This window comes from Rhipicephalus sanguineus, chromosome 7 (genome assembly GCF_013339695.2).
Source record: "Rhipicephalus sanguineus isolate Rsan-2018 chromosome 7, BIME_Rsan_1.4, whole genome shotgun sequence".
In the NCBI taxonomy this organism is placed as follows: domain Eukaryota; kingdom Metazoa; phylum Arthropoda; class Arachnida; order Ixodida; family Ixodidae; genus Rhipicephalus; species Rhipicephalus sanguineus.
The window spans coordinates 108481443-108497967 of NC_051182.1; the positions used below are offsets into that span (position 1 = coordinate 108481443).

At 45.4% G+C, this 16525-nt stretch overlaps 1 long non-coding RNA gene across 3 annotated transcripts in view; it reads right to left on the minus strand.

The window, feature by feature from the left end:
- Positions 1-2069: 2069 nt before the first annotated feature.
- LOC125759343 (uncharacterized) overlaps positions 2070-16525 on the minus strand; it is a 35074-nt gene continuing 20618 nt past the window's right edge. The window contains exons 2-6 of one of the 3 annotated variants that reach the window (XR_007416915.1): positions 4680-5272; positions 3935-4184; positions 3185-3684; positions 2435-2684; positions 2070-2185 (exon numbers count right to left, since the gene is read on the minus strand). This is a non-coding gene — a long non-coding RNA (uncharacterized LOC125759343). Of the gene's footprint in view, positions 2186-2392; positions 2685-3184; positions 3685-3934; positions 4185-4679; positions 5273-16525 lie in introns of those variants that run through there. The other 2 variants (XR_007416916.1, XR_007416914.1) reach the window with 2 other exon arrangements.

Consider the following 16525-nt stretch of genomic DNA (forward strand, 5'->3'; position numbering starts at 1 on the left):
ACCTGTAGAGCTATCTCACCTGCTCTCTAGGCAGTTGCTGGTATGCGGGAGGGTACGTTCTGCAAGGGAGCTTATTATGCTCAGTGATGTCACGGTACGTCACAAGAGGAATCATGCATTCGGACGCTGATAACTCGGTGTAGTCTCGGTGGGTCAGATCTTGAGCCACGAAGCTTGTGATCTCTTTTCAGAGAACGCCGTTGTGTGCTGGTGCCCAAATGGTCATTATGGTATCGTCGGAGGTTTCTGGGAAACTCTATCGTCAGTAGAGTCACCGAGCCGTAACTGAGTAAGACCTAGCGGTATCTGTGCGAATCCACCTGAGCAAAATGTTGTGTAACTTGAGCCATATTGAGTTCACATGAGCAAACATTTTGTGGATGGGACATTATACGACGGAGTACGCACAAGCTGCATACACACAGTGTACACGCAAAGTGTACACAAACACACAGTCTCCGCTCAAGCTGCACTTCTGCTTCGTTACTGTGGTTTTGACAGCCGTTATCAACAAAGAAATGAGAAGCAAGGCAACGCGTGAACGAATTTATAGATGCAATTGATAAAGAGAGAAAGAGAAAGTGAGGGAAGCTTTATTTCTGAATGCCTCTAAGCAACAATCGTCGCTGTCCTATGTAATCTACTTTATTTGCTTAACCTGAGTCACGAGCAGCATCCGTAGACTAGCACTTGTGGCTTGCATAACCGATTACTCAAGGCGGGGCGGAATTCCCTATCGTGTTTAATACTGAGACAACGGAATGTTAGGAAAAAATGACAACTTGAGTATGGTACATAGTTGCTGAAGAAATTATCCTGTTTTTATCTGTATTGGTATAGCATTGTGAAGTGAAAAAACGCGCTGTGTAGAAGAACTTAGACGAAAGACCGAAGAACACGAAACAGACAACAACCTTGCGCGCTAACAACTTTTATTCAATTGCTTTCGCTCGTCAAATATATGCACAGAATATGAAAGGTGACGTGTACAATGACACAAGATAGAGCAAAGAATCAACACGAAAGTGTGACGCAACAGCTCCTGTGAGCTCGTGCCTTCAAGACATCAAGCAATTAATCGAAGTGTGCCAAGCCAGTGGTTTAAAAACTAAACGGTGTCTGAATCTAGCGCAACCGATGGTGCGGTTACACAATCGCGGCCCGTTATCTCATTTATGAAGAACACCTCAATGACTTCTCTCTTTTTTCTGTTATTTCCCACGTGTGCTAGCTTCTTTGTCTTCTTAAAACATGGTGTGCACACACAGGTAGAGCAGTGTGCTGCTAAAGTGCCAGAAATCATCAGCTTACCTACCAAATTTGCCTTTTGTTAAGGCATTCGCCGGTGTGTGCTAGCTTCTTTGTCTTCTTAAAACACGGTGTGCACACACAGTTAGAGCAGTGTGCTGCTAAAGTGCCAGAAATCATCAGCTTACCTACCAAATTTGCCTTTTGTTAAGGCATTCGCCGGTGTGTGCTAGCTACTTTGTCTTCTTAAAAACATGGTGTGCACACACAGTTAGAGCAGTGTGCTGCTAAAGTGCCAGAAATCATCAGCTTACCTACCAAATTTGCCTTTTGTTAAGGCATTCGCCGGTGTGTGCTAGCTACTTTGTCTTCTTAAAACATGGTGTGCACACACAGTTAGAGCAGTGTGCTGCTAAAGTGCCAGAAATCATCAGCTTACCTACCAAATTTGCCTTTTGTTAAGGCATTTGCCGGTGTGCTAGCTTCTTTGTCTTCTTAAAACATGGTGTGCACACACAGTTAGTGCAGTGTGCTGCTAAAGTGCCAGAAATCATCAGCTTACCTACCAAATTTGCCTTTTGATAAGGCATTCGCCGGTGTGTGCTAGCTACTTTGTCTTCTTAAAACATGGTGTGCACACACAGTTAGAGCAGTGTGCTGCTAAAGTGCCAGAAATCATCAGCTTACCTACCAAATTTGCCTTTTGTTAAGGCATTCGCCGGTGTGTGCTAGCTACTTTGTCTTCTTAAAACATGGTGTGCACACACAGTTAGAGCAGTGTGCTGCTAAAGTGCCAGAAATCATCAGCTTACCTACCCAATTTGACTTTTGTTAAGGCATTCGCCGGTGTGTGCTAGCTTCTTTGTCTTCTTAAAACATGGTGTGCACACACAGGTAGAGCAGTGTGCTGCTAAAGTGCCAGAAATCATCAGCTTACCTACCAAATTTGCCTTTTGTTAAGGCATTTGCCGGTGTGTGCTAGCTTCTTTGTCTTCTTAAAACATGGTGTGCACACACAGTTAGTGCAGTGTGCTGCTAAAGTGCCAGAAATCATCAGCTTACCTACCAAATTTGCCTTTGATAAGGCATTCGCCGGTGTGTACTAGCTACTTTGTCTTCTTAAAACATGGTGTGCACACACAGTTAGAGCAGTGTGCTGCTAAAGTGCCAGAAATCATCAGCTTACCTACCAAATTTGCCTTTTGTTAAGGCATTCGCCGGTGTGTGCTAGCTACTTTGTCTTCTTAAAACATGGTGTGCACACACAGTTAGAGCAGTGTGCTGCTAAAGTGCCAGAAATCATCAGCTTACCTACCAAATTTGCCTTTTGTTAGGGCATTCGCCGGTGTGTGCTAGCTTCTTTGTCTTCTTAAAACATGGTGTGCACACACAGTTAGAGCAGTGTGCTGCTAAAGTGCCAGAAATCATCAGCTTACCTAACAAATTTGCCTTTTGTTAGGGCATTCGCCGGTGTGTGCTAGCTTCTTTGTCTTCTTAAAACATGGTGTGCACACACAGTTAGAGCAGTGTGCTGCTAAAGTGCCAGAAATCATCAGCTTACCTACCAAATTTGCCTTTTGTTAGGGCATTCGCCGGTGTGTGCTAGCTTCTTTGCCTTCTTAAAACATGGTGTGCACACACAGTTAGAGCAGTGTGCTGCTAAAGTGCCAGAAATCATCAGCTTACCTACCAAATTTGCCTTTTGTTAGGGCATTTGCCGGTGTGTGCTAGCTTCTTTGTCTTCTTAAAACATGGTGTGCACACACAGTTAGTGCAGTGTGCTGCTAAAGTGCCAGAAATCATCAGCTTACCTACCAAATTTGCCTTTTGATAAGGCATTCGCCGGTGTGTGCTAGCTACTTTGTCTTCTTAAAACATGGTGTGCACACACAGTTAGAGCAGTGTGCTGCTAAAGTGCCAGAAATCATCAGCTTACCTACCAAATTTGCCTTTTGTTAAGGCATTCGCCGGTGTGTGCTAGCTTCTTTGTCTTCTTAAAACACGGTGTGCACACACAGTTAGAGCAGTGTGCTGCTAAAGTGCCAGAAATCATCAGCTTACCTACCAAATTTGCCTTTTGTTAAGGCATTCGCCGGTGTGTGCTAGCTACTTTGTCTTCTTAAAACATGGTGTGCACACACAGTTAGAGCAGTGTGCTGCTAAAGTGCCAGAAATCATCAGCTTACCTACCAAATTTGCCTTTTGTTAAGGCATTCGCCGGTGTGTGCTAGCTACTTTGTCTTCTTAAAACATGGTGTGCACACACAGTTAGAGCAGTGTGCTGCTAAAGTGCCAGAAATCATCAGCTTACCTACCCAATTTGACTTTTGTTAAGGCATTCGCCGGTGTGTGCTAGCTTCTTTGTCTTCTTAAAACATGGTGTGCACACACAGGTAGAGCAGTGTGCTGCTAAAGTGCCAGAAATCATCAGCTTACCTACCAAATTTGCCTTTTGTTAAGGCATTTGCCGGTGTGTGCTAGCTTCTTTGTCTTCTTAAAACATGGTGTGCACACACAGTTAGTGCAGTGTGCTGCTAAAGTGCCAGAAATCATCAGCTTACCTACCAAATTTGCCTTTTGATAAGGCATTCGCCGGTGTGTGCTAGCTACTTTGTCTTCTTAAAACATGGTGTGCACACACAGTTAGAGCAGTGTGCTGCTAAAGTGCCAGAAATCATCAGCTTACCTACCAAATTTGCCTTTTGTTAAGGCATTCGCCGGTGTGTGCTAGCTACTTTGTCTTCTTAAAACATGGTGTGCACACACAGTTAGAGCAGTGTGCTGCTAAAGTGCCAGAAATCATCAGCTTACCTACCAAATTTGCCTTTTGTTAGGGCATTCGCCGGTGTGTGCTAGCTTCTTTGTCTTCTTAAAACATGGTGTGCACACACAGTTAGAGCAGTGTGCTGCTAAAGTGCCAGAAATCATCAGCTTACCTAACAAATTTGCCTTTTGTTAGGGCATTCGCCGGTGTGTGCTAGCTTCTTTGTCTTCTTAAAACATGGTGTGCACACACAGTTAGAGCAGTGTGCTGCTAAAGTGCCAGAAATCATCAGCTTACCTACCAAATTTGCCTTTTGTTAGGGCATTCGCCGGTGTGTGCTAGCTTCTTTGCCTTTTTAAAACATGGTGTGCACACACAGAGCAGTGTGCTGCTAAAGTGCAGAAATCATCAGCTTACCTAACAAATTTGCCTTTTGTTAGGGCATTCGCCGGTGTGTGCTATCTTCTTTGTCTTCTTAAAACATGGTGTGCACACACAGTTAGAGCAGTGTGCTGCTAAAGTGCCAGAAATCATCAGCTTACCTACCAAATTTGCCTTTTGTTAGGGCATTCGCCGGTGTGTGCTAGCTTCTTTGTCTTCTTAAAACATGGTGTGCACACACAGTTAAAGCAGTGTGCTGCTAAAGTGCCAGAAATCATCAGCTTACCTAACAAATTTGCCTTTTGTTAAGGCATTCGCCGGTTTGGCCGACGTATGTCCTACCACACGTAAGAGGTATTTCATAAACTACTCCAGTAGAGCGTTCTACATATTTATACTTATGCTTTACCTCGCACTTTTTCTGCGACACTTGCTCATCATTTGCTTTCTTGCACAGTACGCGCAGTTTGTACGGAGCTGAAGAAATTACTTTCACTACGCTCCTTTCACCTGTTTTCGTGAGCCCTTGTGAGCAGCAAAACACGTGGGCGCAATTTTTCTTAAACATAGTGTCGATTGGAATTACCGCTGATTAGCATTCGCGAGAAGCGCTTCAGCGCTCATTTTCCAGGTATTCATGGCCTAACGAAAGCCAAGTACTCAGGGATAAAGCGTGGCCAGCGCTTAAAAGTTAACTCGACGCAGAAAGTGAACAGTGACAAGCAACAACCGACGAGAAATATGTTCATATAAGAGCTGAAATGAACGTCGAATGAAGCTGCAACAGTGCATTGTGGGCAAGGCGGAAACGCTTTTTTCATTTTATGTGCCGAGATCCCCGACTCTTGAAGCATCAGGAGTACTCGTCGGTGCTGACGTCTGCAATAACAAACCAGTTACAAGTGTCAGTTGCGAAAAATTATTGTCGGGGTTCCTATTTTCTTCATTTGTGCAACAACACAAGATTGTCATGGTGCTTGTGGCAAAATGTGACGTTGAAAGAACCGTCACCTGACTAGGCCTCTAGCACCATACACGTATTCACCGCACAGAATAATCACAAGCGTGTCGTACACAATATGCAAAAAAGTACTAGAAAAGTGAACAATAGAAATGACATGCGGACGATGGTGGAATTGCATAACACGATAATGTGACTATAACTTAGGGCAAGATACATCACATACTGATATTTTTTAGATACTGATAATGATACTGTTTTAGATATTTCAATGCGTTATTTCTCTACTTAATGTGCATCTTCTATGCTAGCTCCTAGTTGGACCTGATTAGTACTTGAAAAGTATTATAAACGAATCAAATCGTAGAAAATATTCCGTTCATTACAAGTGTTTTTACAGCCCTAATAACCACTACTATTATAAAAAAGTGCGATGTCTCCTGCACTGCTATTTAAGATAGTACAGTGTTAAAAACATAAGATATGAAGGATTTGAAACAAACAAGCACCCTGTAAACTTGCAGAATAGCGGAAAAGCTGTGGAACTCTTGCGTCAATCTGAAGTTTTACGAGATAATCTTGTGTGATATTTGTTTTGCTGTGCTGGAATGTGTTTTTCCCTAATTTACCGTCATACTCCGTATATTATGGCAGCGTGTGCAATCACGTTCCGGGGTACCGGCCTTACAAACCCGTTACCACACTACAGTTCATATCTTCGACACAAATATGAAATAAATTCTGATAGAGCCTCTGTAATCTCGAAATATCACGCGTAACACATGCATCGCTATAAATTTCTCTCGTTAATAGTTTTTATTCATCTCATGAAAGAAATCGACGACACGGCATTTTGCATACCTCACGCCCCTGTTCTCTTTTTCGTCCAATGTCAACTCTTCATACATTTCACACTTTTTAATCGTTGCCGTATCCAGCGCACAACCCTAACTTCCTCAGGCTTCCCAATGCAACGCGGGCTATGGAGGGCTAAGCTTTTATAAAAAGGTTGCAATGGAAAGCAGATTCTCTCCTAATGAAGAAGAAATCGCTTTGTTGAAACGTTGTATCCAGCAATATTTCTTGTTAGCAGATTTTTCAACACCTGCAGCCTCCGTGCTCCGATGAACGCCGGTCTCATTTAGAGGGCTGATACATTTATCTAGCGTATTCACTCAGCTTCTGCCAAAGTACGCGGCAACTTTTCTTTATATGATGCCATGGAATCGCAGAACCAAAGTGCCTTTTAAGTGAAACACAATATCGCGCACCACTATTCCTGTACCTTCAATTATAATGTCTCAGTATCGTTAAGTATACACAGGGTCTGCGAGCCCGGCTACCCGTTTTCCGTAGTCGATGCCGAAAACATGAACTCGTTAGTTTCAACGAAAAGAAAGTATATTGTATCGCTCACTGTTTTTTTTTGTCAAAGTGCGCACACGCTGTAATAATATGCGAGTGACTAAACATGACATTTGCGAAACGTGAAACTTCTATTTTACCTGCGTAAGAGTACGAACTCAAGCTCTTATCTGCTTACCTGAGAGGATATCTTGCGTGCGTTGGCAGCCACTTAATATAGGTGAGCAAACTGTCGTCACCAACCACAACTCCCCTGGAGACTCCTTTTATTTGAAGCAAGGCACGACACATGTGTACGATGAAATGCGTACCATTCAGAGCTCTGGGAACACAATCATGCTCGATGTAGTCACTCAGACAGGTACTCCCACATTTACGCGAGGCATTCCTTATCGAGACCAGGTGCGGCGTGTCGCCGCCAAACTTGCCAATCATTCCGTCCACAGCAAAGCGCATGCACGGGGTTATGCTGCCATCCTGGATGCGAGAGACGAGCTCATCTAAGCGCCTTATTTGAGGCGAGTCACCTGGAACACTGCGTGAAGCAGTGATGTTCGTCTGAGTGAACTGGAGCAGAAAGAACGTCCCAAACATCCAGGCGACTGATGCTATTCTCACAGAAGCTGAGCTGGATTTCACTAGTGGATACGGAGAACGCCCGAGGTAGGTAGTCAAGTAAAAGAGCATCAAGTCTGGTCGGTTTCTAGCATTCCTTTGGCATCGATGATTTCGTACGCTGAATACGAGGTCGACTGCCACTGCGACGAGAGCTAATGCCAGGAATAGTGCAAAAAAGGACGTCCAAGTCGAAGCAAACGAAGGGGAAACGGGTCCCTGTTTACGAGTCATAAAACAGAGTGAATCTGGTGGAAAAATAGCATAGCCGTAGTAAGAACCAGAGTGCGTCTCTCTCGACACATCAAGCACAAAATCAACGCTTCGGTCTAGCAGCAGCGAGTCCGAACCACCATGGTTGCACAACTCGATGATAGTATTGTTCAGGATACGGTGCACCTCATACAAGAGTTCTCCTATTGGGTGATAGCGGAAGCAAAAGTACGTGTGCTTATTGTGCTTAGCGTAGATTACCACATCGTTCCTAAAGTACGTTCCAGCATACGGTAGGTCTTCTTTCAGCTTTTCATCTTCAGCATCAGTGAGGACACGACGCGATGCGCAGTTCTGGTAGTTCTGGGGCACGCTAATTTCGGTCTCAGTGACGGTGATCACCTGACACACGTGGCCGCATAAGGCTTGTAAAAGACTTCCGTGGTCTCCCAGAGCGAAGATCCACTGAACGTTAGAGTGGTACTTCTCGAACAACGTGATAGTTAAGGTCGATATTCCCAAATATCGCGACCCGCTGAATGGAGCTAGGACTACACCGGGTCTCGGGAAAGCAACGCCGCTTTGCGTGACGTACCTCATGAATTCGACGTAGCACGCGCCCAATCCTACGCAATTCCATGTCGTTACTGGGATCGTGAACTGTTCGGTAATATTTGAGAGTGACAATTCGTAGTTGGGGGGAAAAATTACTGCCACCGGAGACGATGGTGCTGCGAGAGCATTCAGTGCACTGAGCGCTAAGGGACTAAACTGTCCAAAGACCGGAGAAAGACAGAAGAAATATAACCTTCGAATACAGAGCATATCGACAACCTTCAATGTTTTGGGGATGACAGCGTTCTTTAACTATCAAGTATTAAGTTGTTCGTTCCCGGGCAAAGCTGTGATAAAGTGATGAAGGGTTCGTATATTAAAGCCCCTAAATGTTGCGAAGCAAGTGCTGCAGATGAAATTTCTTCTACACTAGAATCTCGTGAATTCTTCTCATGAGTTTATGTTCATAGTTGTTTCGCATCCGTGGCCAGAGGAGAGAGATACATTGCTGAATGCCCAGATGTTCTTAGAGATAGTCAGAAAATTTATTCTATGCTCGTAGTTACCTCTGATATGACGACGTATGCTTGAAAACCCTATTGCAGCCCACGAAGTGCTACTGGTGCCAGTGAGCGCATTGATACACACGACAGGTCTCCTATTTGCGTAATGGGTTCACATTGGGAATCGGGCAAAATGACAAAATTTAAGCGAACTTTACAATTGGAGCATGTCGTACGCGTCATACCAAGTCCACATACATTTGTCAAAGGGACAACGCTTTACTGCGCCTAGCACTCGTGATGTACTCGTGATGCTACGTGGGGCGGCTTTGAACCGGAGAAGCGAGAGATAACGATACCTCACCACGAAGACCTGTTTTGGTTTATGGGTCGTGTAACGTGTAGAAATTCTTGGTCGATGCGTTTCCAGCACTTATATTGAATGTCCTGACTAAGACTACGAAGATAACGAATGGCAACAAGTGAGGAACACTTGAGCGAGTGCTTCTCACCCGAAGAAATGAAAGCTCGCGCATCTGCGTTTGTGGACTCTGAATATTGAGCATGCATTCATTTACCGCGCCGTCGTACTGTGTACTGCGTTTCCCGCGTTTCGACGTTATCACAATCGATAGCGTAGGCTTTTTTCCGCATCTAAATGGCCATTTGGACGTTTTCTTCTACAACGAGACAGCCTTGTGCTTGGTAATAAACACGAAATCTAAAAACACGACTACTAGCTCTCCATTTTCGTGCCCCGTTGCACTGCGTCGTAATGGATCCACCGGGAGTGCATGAATGTTGCCTATCACGCAACCGAGACGGCAGTGCGGAATGTGAAGCTGTTGAAGTGCAACGCGTAAGAAACGTTCGACTGGACATTTAAGGCAACATTGTTTACTGAGGGGTCGTTAAACGTTGCAAGCATCGTCTGCAGTAGAGTTAATGGAAGGTGCCGTGACTTACAGTTCACCACGTGATGCTGGCGTCTACGAGGATAAAGTGGAGAAATGACATGACGTGGCGTTCATAATTCACCTGCCTAGTACAATATCATAAAATGTCGCTCTTTAATAACATCATTTATAGCCACATCTTTGTTAAAGCCAACACGAACATTAGAGACATGCGAACAAGTGCACTTATCACCATAGCCCATGCCGAACGCAAAAATACGAGCTTGTCTATTCGAACTGAATGACATGTATCCGCTGGACACTGAAGAAGTAATATAGTAGTAGCGGTTAGAATACCGATGTGCGTATTTGCGTCGTATTTTGAAGCACAACTTCGTAAATAAGCCTTCTGCCAACGAGAACGTGCTGAAAGTTTTAAACAACGGCAGCACGTCCATAATCTGGAACGTTTTGGTTTTGGCTATAATAGCCACCTACCAAAGAAGTTGTCGCATAGCGAGAAGAGCCACTGCGTGACCGCTGCCACATTGCGAATTGTCACCTGCACACTCAAAAAGGCAAACAGAGAGCGACTGGGAGCGCCGCAAACTCGGGTGACAGCACAACCATGCCACGCGCAGCACCGCGGAAAGAAATAAAAGTGCAAAGTTTAAAAAACAAAGCAAAAGAACAGCATGATAGGAAAACACTTACAAATGCTGTCTCCTTCCGTGCACAAAAATATAGTAGTCATAGTAACCGTGTGCACAATAGCTCTTAGAACTAATTGCCTTGAAGCTGCCGCACGCTATTCCAACCACGTACTTATTCATCGGTGAAGTAAGCAGCAAATGCAATCAAGTTTAATGTCACATAAAAATTGATTCGACATCAGCGAGACCACACATACGCCGAATAATTGCGGTGCCATCCCTGCAACTCGACTGTGCCGTCATGCAATCTTCCGAATATCATTAGACGCGGAGTACGTAAAAACTTACAGGGTACCTTACGCATTCGCCTAAGACATCTAGGAGGCGAAAGCCATCTTCTTTTTCTTGTCAAACGATGCATTGATCCTCCCGCGCACCCCTCCGAAAGCTTTGTGCACGTAACGTGGTTTTTCACTGCCTCAAGTATCGCAGGCGTTTGCACTGTCCTCATGCTCGGCCCACCTTTGGCAAGGCTACTTTGTCATATGGTGACATCATCGTGCCGCGCCATGTTATGTGACACCACCTGGAGCAATATGACGTCAAAATGTCGTCACATATGTTGTCGATCTGTGGTGCCCTGATGACGTGATAGAGTGACGTCATCACGTGATGATAATTGCTTGCATCGCTCGCGGTGACGCCGACGCCGCGGAACGCCGACGGTCAGTTGTCGCGATTGGTGAGGTATCTAACACTTTCGCCTAGATAAACTGTCCACTGAGTCTCTGGTATAGATTACTCGAAATTGTATATGTTACACTTCAGAGGTGTCGGCACTAATATAAGTAACCAATGAACAGGTCCCGACATTTTCAGCTTCGCGTTAATACCTTAGCATAATCAATGTAACAAATGCAGCAGAAAGGCCAGTGATATCAGAGTACGTTTATTCCTTAATGAAGTTTATATGTGAACATATAGGTTACCATGGTCAGAGTGCATTTTGAGCACAGTAAGCTTAAGGGTAACCTATAAACAGGGTTGCCAGGTTGAAAAAATATATATCCAGGAAATTAGAAAAAAAACCATGTAGCCCGCACGAGAAAATCGTAATCAAAGTAGCCAAAATTAGCCAAAGTCTTTATTTAGTTGGAGAAATGCAAAATACAAATAAATACAGCATGATGTCTTCAAGGTCAGTAGTGCCAAAATCCAAACATAAACTGTAGGCGTTAGCAAACGGGTGACGAAGTTTCGTGCGCTGTGGCGAAAACGGCACTCTCTTCACGCGCCTTGCGTGACCTTTCTGACAAGTACTAGACGCAACAACCTTATGTCAATAAAAATGAGTGCGGAATCGGTGTGCTCAATATTACATTTGCTGGGTTTGAAGCCTAGACAGCACTTTCGCGATAATTTCTTGCATGACGAAGACAATGTCTTGCATGATGACTAATTGCAAACAGTTAATATACCTGAACAACAGTCCGTATCTAGTACTCAGTCACGACACAAGCAGCCTTCGAGTATCCGATTTCTTATGGTGACGACTTGGTGGTCCTTCACGGAGCCCGTGGGTTCCGCGGAACCCAGTATGAGAACACATAGCATAGGGATGGTGACCTACCCTACCGAACCCCGCAAAGTGCACCCAAAGCTGATAGTTGGCGGGTATGAACGGCGGGTATGTTAGCACTACTATTTTTTGGGCGTGTTGTTAAACGGAACTTGACAACACATTGAGCGCTCACAAACAGTGTCGTAAGGGAGACGACAACACATTGGGGTCTCCCTTACGTCCCTGTTTGTGAGCGCTCAATGTGTTGTGGCTGGTATGTTATTATAGGTGCATGTTAGGAATAGGGCATTGTGCCGAAATATTAGAAACACGTCTTTGTGAAGCGTATCTTCCACGTGTACCATGTTTTTAAGGCTGAAAAGGTGAAAACACATGAGCACTTAGTCTAGAACTTGTCGTTCTGCTACTTCAAGTTCTTTTGAATCGGAGCAATAAAAGATAACGATGCTCCTCTGTGACGAGGTTTTCGGGGCCTTGTTGGTTCTGGAGCTCCTTGTGTATCAATGCATTACTGCCACTCGACGACGAAGCGGATATTCAATGTATAAAAGTCCGTTTGTTGGCTTTTTGTCGGCCCGTCGTTGGCTTATCGCAAGTTTTCTGCTAGAACAACACAGTTCGGTTTTTGGCTAAGATGTCTCTATATTTGGTAATGAATAAGAAAATCAGACAACAAAACGGAATCAACAAAGCCTCCATTACATTTGCACATCGGAGCCAGTACGAATGCCTATATGTTGCTGATCACACAATCAACTCAACAGCCTGAAACTTTCTTGCGTGGTGCTGTTGAAGCATCACATATCACAGACCCCTTATTTGCACGACAACGGTCACTTTGTTTCTATCGGAGCTAGGAAACATCGCAAACAAACGAAGTACACAAAGGAAAAACACACACGCCGAGCGCTGAAGGGAAGGAGCTGGTTTTATTGAGTGTACATAACTGTTTACCTTGAAGAGAAAGGAGCTAGGGAGCAGGAAGGAGAGATAAGCGGTTGTTTTAGAAAGTATATAATACTGCACGCACACTAAGAACGATCGTTGCCGTATGCGCTCTTGCTATGTTTTAGATGCGAAACAGCTTATGGCGGAGTTGAGTCCGGTGTGCAGCGTGACCGCCCTTACTGCTCATGCGCGAAACCTCTCCACACACCTCCTCTCCACTCCCCCTCCTCATTTAGACAAAAGACTCGCGTTAGGTCGTACACACGCTCAGTCACTGCGCCGGCTGCGCCGGTGTCATGAGTTCCAACGTCAACGTCGGCGCCAGTTGCAGTAATACGTTAATGCCTGCCGAGATCGCGGAGCAGCGGATGGAGCAGCGGAAGGCTCGACGCGCCGAAGCGCAACGTAAACGTCAGCAAGCGGACCCCGAGCTCCATGCTAGGGAAACCCAGCGCAAACGGCAACGTCGGCGGGAAACTGCTACGGATGAAACGCGGGCTCGACATGGCGAAACGCTGCTTCGCATCGCCTTATGGGCCCCTTTAGCGGGAGATGGTGTATATTTTGTTCGTTTCTTATCGGCGTTTGTTCTTATTAATGTTACTTTCGATAGATTAGTACGAACAATTCTACACTCGAACTCTTCTAGCCAACTTCGTTTACTGAGTGGCCGCTGTGCTATAAATGACGCCACAACATAAACTTTATGTCAATCGTCGTCATTTGCGGAGACATCGTTATGGATTTTTTTAACGATTATTTTGACATTTCGATATAGTTTTGCACACTGGCTCTATCTGCTAATATACCGCTCAGTGCCGCCATTCTGAGTTACTTGAATTCATATTAAGCTGTAGCATGGAATCTCCTCGCCGTTTCGTCACGGTGGCGGTGGTATACCGAAGACGCAGGTATCAAATCTCATTGCATCGTGCATGATCGGTAAACTAATATATGCTCAAGACAGACAGAAATCACATAGCCCCTGCCACTGCTCCCAAACAAGCCATTACGGCCATCTGTACAAGATATAAATAATAGGAAATGACGTATGGAATGCTACTATACATCAAAGACCGACACTCTTGATACTTCGCTGAAGCGTTTCAAACGTCCTAGGCGTGCCTGTATGCCCAGTGGAAATGAACCTTCAATGGATGAACAAATGAATCTTTACTTTGATCTTGAACACAACTACACACCTTCAAGAAAGGTTCAGGAGCAAAAGGCGAGAAATGGCATCCTTATTTTACATGAACTTCATCGGTAGCGACGTATTGAACAACTGCACGCCTGCTCGTAGTTTTAAGTCCAATATATATCGCAAAAAGAATAAGCTTATTAAAAAAAGTTTATTTTTTGCCGAGCGCACAGATGCAAATATGAACAAATATCCTTATGTAAACGCGCACACACGCTGTCATAAGTTTGACAATGCATCTGTATATGCTTATGTGGAGATACTTTGTTGTCTGGTTTACGTGGTTTAACGTCCCGAAGGAACTAAGGTTTGAGAGACGCCGTATTGCAGGGCTCCTTAGAATTTCGATTACTTGGGGTTCCCCTTAGCGTGCACTGACTTCACACGGTACACGCGAGCGCCGCTGTCGGGATCGAACACGTGTCTCTGGGGTCAGCAGCCAAGCTCCCTAATGCCTCTGGGCATCTGCGACGGCTTGCATGTTGTGGTAGGCATATATAGCGTATGTATATACATGCATACACTTGGGGGGGGGGGGGATCGGAGATCTCTGTTCGTTCCGCGTTCGTTCTGGCGGTGTTACGTCACAAAAGTGGGCGGTCCGCAGCTCTCTTCCGCCGAGAGGAAGAGGACAGTCAATCGTCAAGCGGTGAGCGGCCGGCGAGCTTTCCGGAAGTAGACGCGCATCGTTTGTCCTCGGCAAGGGGACCGTATATTTCAAAACCAAGTGTTTGTCGCCTTCTAATAAATAAAATTGTTATACGAAAAGATATTGTTTTTCTTTTCAAACTCAAACAGTTTCTGAAACAGCAATAGGTTTGAGCGCTGATATTTATTGGTGTTAGTTTTTTCTAACGTACTCGCTATGTGAAGTCGCGCACGCGAAAAAAAAAGAAGTAGCGGTTGGCGCAGTTTTTCAAGATGTCGTCCCACCGGAATGTCTGGCTTGGCTCCCGGGTGTCGAATCGCCAAAAGGAGCTTCTGCTGGGTTTTATAAAAGCGCACCCACAGATAGCCACGCCGTCATGCCCACTGGGGCCGTCGTTCACGATTGAGGACCGGGACGACACGTGGCAGTAGCTGGTAGCGCTTTTGAACTAAGAAATCCCTCCGCGTAAGACCACAGCCCAGTGGCAGGCCCGTTCATTTTGTTCGCACTGTTCGCTTCGAGAACAGGAAGTGACGCCACACTCGCTCATGTCTTCAAACGCATCTCGCACCTCCAACCGCAAGAGAAGCACACGTCGCGAGCGCCACTTTCTCAAAATCAGCTGTTGCGGCAGCCGCAACCGCTGCATCATGCCGTGCGAAGCCGTTTGTTCGCTCGAGAGAACGCGTGCGAACGGTCTCGCGCTCCGTTTGTTTGTAGCAGACGACATGCTCGTTATGACGCGGTATGACGTCACCAAAAAATAAAAGATCAAGCAAAAAGAGAAATGGCTACGCCCCTCAGAGACGGTGCTGCCATGACCTAATAAAGAAAAAAAAGTGCTGTCGTGGCCTAAGGTCTAACGTGGCGGGCCGCAAAGCGAGAGGTCGCCCGTTCGATTCCGCGCGTCGGAAAAAATTTCTGAATTATTTTTCTTTATGGCTTTTCTATATATATACTACTTATACATATACGGTGAATGACGGCGACGGGGACGGACAATTTCCAGCCGAGACTGTCCATATAATTGCTATCGCAATATTAGAGTTTACGACGAGCTCTAATAATGCCGCTCTTCCAGCTTTCGCTGTGACTATGCTGCACTTTCAGCGCAGGCCTGGCGTTTTTTCAGTAGAGCTGTTACGCCCGCCATTTGTTGAGTTCACCATGTATGCAAGGAATTGTGATTATGCCGGTGCGGCCATGTCAAGCCAAGTTAAGCATAGCTCTGCCTATTCTATTGGAAAACTCAGTGGCACTGTCCCAGTGCCATACATGATTATTGTACCAGTCTGGCGGTGGGGACTGGGACGCTGGCACACTACACGAGCCACGCTGGACGCTGGCGCGCTGCACATGGGGACACCCGTTACGGGCCGAAACGGGGCTTTTAATGTGTTTTTAAGAACTGTGGTCATGCCTAGGTCGTAATTAGGGCTGAAACACGAGCACTGCAAGAAAAGAAAAAAACTTAAAAAAAGAAAGAAGCGAGCGAGCGGGAGCTGAACGCACCACACTTACGCACCGTACATACTGAGCCTGACATGTTACCGCTGCACCACACATGGGAGACGTGAGTAGTTACCACTTCCGGTAACCAGTATTTTTATTTTCATGTTTAGAAACGCAGATGTCAGTCTCCTCGTGCGCGCGAGAACCTAACAAATGATAGATAGTTTGTTATGTGCTGCCTATGATCAGAACGTCTATCTGGCACGTTTTGCAGCAAAACATATTAGCGTAACCGCAGATGTGTTGCGACAATCGAACTGTCTCGCTTTAGTTTACGTCACACGCTTGGACATATTACGGCGCAAGCTGATATGACATCACAACAGGGGACGTTTATTGGCGCCATAGCTGTCCACCGCCGCCACCGCCGCCGCTGCCGGTGTCCGTAACTGCTATCGCGCGAAATAAAAGAAAACGAAATAAAAAAAAACAATTTACAGGATAAAACGGGGTTCGAACCTGGGCCGTCTGGATTGGAG